Below are 4,070 nucleotides of genomic sequence, written 5' to 3'. Positions count from 1 at the left end.
ACCACCTACCAGGGAGGCTGAAGATGGTAGATCCCTTGAATTCAAGACTTCTCACTGATCAGTATTAATATGCTGAGCCCCTTGAAAAGATGCTACCAGATTGCCCAGCAATGGGTGAACCAGTACATGGCAGAAACTGAGGTTAATGCTCCCATGCTGATCAGAGTTAGACAAAGCTGCCTCAGTGAGATAGGGGGATTCAACCTTTTTTTTAATTCATTATTTTTTTATTTTTAACATTCTTTTTTTTTTAAAAATTGAGTTCTAAATTCTCTCCCTCCAAGCCCTCTTCTATCCACTGAGAAAGCAAGCACTCTGATAAACATTATACATGTGAATTCATACAAAACACATTTCAATATTAACCAGTCTCAAAAAAAGTACAAAAAATAAAGTGAAAAAAATTGCACTTTAGTGTGCGCTCAGAGTTCATTTGTTCTCTTTCCAGAAGTGGATGGCATTTTTTATCATGTGTCTTTCAGCACTGCCTTGAACCATTGTGTAGATCAGAGTAGCTAAGTCTTTCACAGTTTATCACCATTATAATACTGTTGTTACTATGTTGTTACTATGTACAGTGATCTCCTGGTTCTGCTCACTTCCCTCTGCATTGATTCATATATGTCTACCCCGGTTTTTCTAAAATCATCTCTTCCATCATTACTTATAGAACAATAATATTCCATCACAAATACAACTTGTTCAGCTATTCCCCAGTTGATGGGCATTCTCTCAGTTTTCAACTCTTTGCCACCACAAAAAGAGCTGCTGCAATAAATATTTTTGTACATATAAGTTCTTTTCTTTTTGTCTCTTTGGGGTAGAGCCCCAATAGTGGTAAACAGTAATTTATGTATAAATTATATATTTATATAATCTTTATTCATTATACATATGTAATAAAAATTATATAAAAATAAATAAATGAATGAACAAATAAATATAAATAGTAAAAGCACAAACTTGGCAAGGGCTCCAGCTCCAACCACTTCCATTGTTAAAAAAAAACAATTGTAAACAAATTTTAAAGCTACAGAACACACAAAGTGACAGAGAGAAACAAATCTCCTGCTGAAGGCAGCCTGGAAGGCCAACAGGAAAGGTCTATTGCAGTGGTTCTGCCCCCAACGTGGCCCAGACTAGCCAGAGCAGACTTCAGGAGAGTGAATCACCTGCAGCTGGGGCTGTTTCCAGACTTCTCAACCCATAAATGCTAAAGAGAAAATAAAAGGTCAGTGGAGAACTCTGTTGGAAGGGTGAAGGAAGAGCATGGTTAGCCCCTGCCCCTGGATTGAGAAGTGGTGGAGCTGCTGAGGCTGCAGCTGCTGCCACATCTCTGCTTCCGGAGCTCCTGGCCTGCAGATTGGAGGGGGACCAAGTGACCATTCAGAGGGTAATCGCTCTTGCTTTGACCTGCTTGGATCTGGATTGCTGTCTTGGGTGGTGGTCCTGGGGTATGTGGCCAGTGTGCCAGAGCTGGTGGGGGTGGCAGAGAGGGTGCCCAACTAATAGTTCCAGCAGCTGTGAAAACCCCAGAAAGTTGGGACAAAGCTCTCTCCATTCTGTATGCAGAGTTCTATCATGCAAAGAGCTCAAAAGTCAAGTAATTGGATGGCAAGATGAACAAGCAGAGGAAGCAAAATTAGACCATAGAATCCTTTTTGAGGGACCAAAAGAATCAAAGCATGGAACTGGAGGAGGACAATGAAGGGAGAACTTCTGCATCAAAAGCTTCCAAGAAAAATATGAATTGGTTACAGGCCATGGAGGAGCTCAAGAAGGATTTTGAAAATTAAGTAAGAGAAGTGGAAGAAAAATTGGGAAGAGAAATGAGAATGATGCAAGAAAATCATGAAAAGAGAGTCAACAGCCTGCTAATGGGGAGCCCCAAAATACTGAAGAAAATGACACCTTAAAAAGTAGACTAACTCAAATGGTAAAAGAGGCCCAAAAGGCTAATGAGGAGAAGAATGGCTAAAAAAGTTGAATTTGTAAGATGGAAAAGGAATCTCAAAAACTCACTGAAGAGAATAACTCCTTCAAAATTAGGTTGGAGCTAATGGAAGCTAATGACTTTATGAGAAATCAAGATACTATAAAACAGATCCAAACCAATGAAAAAATAAAAGGCAATGTGAAATATCTCATTGGAAAAATCACTGACCTGGAAAATAGATCCAGGAGAGATAATTTAAAAATGATTAGACTACCTGAGAGCCATGATCAAAAAAGAGCCTAGTCACCATCTTTCAAGAAATTCTCAAGGAAAATTGCCCTGATATTCTGGAACCAGAGCGCAAAATTGAAATTGAAAGAATTCACCGATCACCTCTTGAAAAAGATCCCAAAAAGAAAGCTCCTAGGAATATCATAGCCAAATTCCAGAGTTCCTAGTTCAAAGAGAAAATACTGCAAGCAGTCAGGAAGAAACAATTTGAGTATTGTGGAAACACAATCAGGATAACAAGATCTAGCAGCTTCTATACTAAGGAATTGAAGGGCTTGGAATATGATATTCTGAAGGTCAATGGAACTAGGATTAAAACCAAGACTCACCTACTCAGCAAAACTGAGTATAAGAATATGGTCATTCAATGAAAATAGAGGATTTTCAAGCATTCTTGATGAAAAAACCAGAGCTGAACAGAAACATTGACTTTCAAATAGAAGAAGCGAGAGAAGCATAAGAAGGTAAACAGGAAAAAGAAATGATAAGGAACATATTAAAGTTGAACTATTTACATTCCTAGATGGAAAAGTGATAATTGTAACTTATGAAACTTTTCTCAATATGAAGATAGTTGAAAGAAATATATATATATATACACATACATACATACATACACACACATTGATATATATATATATATAAGTTTAGGAGGGTATATGTGTGTATAAATATATATATATACATATATATATATATATGAGTGTGTGCATATGTGTGTACATGTATACATAGACAGAGGGCACAGGATGAGGTGAATATGAAAGGATCATATCTAAAAAAATAAAATTAGTTGTCGCCTGTTAGCGCCAGTCCCACCGCATCGCTGCTGCAGCCGTCTGCCTCTCGCCCCTCCACGCCTCGCGCCTGCTCGCCACCGCCATGTCCCGCTATCTGCGCCTGCTCAACACGTCCCTGTTCGTGAGGAATGTGGCCGATGACACCAGGTGTGTGTCTGAAGACTTGCGTCAGGAATTTGGTAGTTATGGTCCCACAGTTGATGTGTATGTGCCATTTGATTTTTACACTTGTCGTCCAAGAGGATTTGCTTACATTCAATTTGAATATGTACGTGATTCTGAAGATGCCCTGCATAATTTGGACCAAAAATGGATTTGGGGACGTCAGATCGAAATCCAGTTTGCACAAGGGGATTGCAAAACACCAAATCAAGTGAAAACCAAGGAAGGGAGAAATGTATATAGCTCTTCTCGCTATGATGACTATGACAGATACAGGCGATCCAGAAGCCCAAGTTATGAAAGGAGGAGGTCTAGGAGTCATTCTTTTGATTACAACTACAGAAGATCTTATAGTCCTAGAAACAGTAGACCTACTGGAAGACCATGCCGTAGCAGAAGCCATTCAGACAATGATAGGAGTAGAAGACATGTGGCCTGAGACTTGATTTGGCTCTTGGTTTCATCCTCATGGAGGGTAATATTGCTCCAATCACTCCTGCCCAAAGAATCTCCCACCTGGCAGACCATAAGGAAGACTTCTGAAAGTCTGAGAATAAAGAGTAAACAGCAAAAAAAAAAAAGAGGTGAGATAGGAATGTATTGGGAGAAGGAGAAATGGAGAGAGAAATTATCTCATATAAAAGAGTTAAGAGAACACTGTTACAATGGAGGGGAAGAACAGGAGGGTGAAAGGGAATGAGTCAACCTTACTTTCATTGAATTTGGCTTAAGGAGGGAATAGCATACACATTCAATTGGGTATCTTACCCTACAGGAAAGTATGGGGGAAGGAGATAAGAGGGGGGATAATAGAAGGGAGGGAAGTTTGGGGGAGAGGGTAGTTAGAAACAAACACTTTTGAAAAGGGACAGGGTCCAAGT

At 39.4% G+C, this 4,070-nt stretch overlaps 1 pseudogene; it reads left to right on the top strand.

Moving 5' to 3' along the window:
• Window positions 1-3,099: 3,099 nt before the first annotated feature.
• Window positions 3,100-3,770, top strand: LOC138158430 (serine/arginine-rich splicing factor 10 pseudogene; annotated as a pseudogene).
• Window positions 3,771-4,070: the final 300 nt, after the last annotated feature.

Source organism: Petaurus breviceps, unplaced genomic scaffold (assembly GCF_028583685.1).
Source record: "Petaurus breviceps papuanus isolate PSGF00001 unplaced genomic scaffold, PetGlider_PUasm1.0 174, whole genome shotgun sequence".
Taxonomy (NCBI): domain Eukaryota; kingdom Metazoa; phylum Chordata; class Mammalia; order Diprotodontia; family Petauridae; genus Petaurus; species Petaurus breviceps.
The sequence above is the reverse complement of the archived record's forward strand: the minus strand, read 5'-3'. Positions and strand labels throughout refer to the sequence as shown.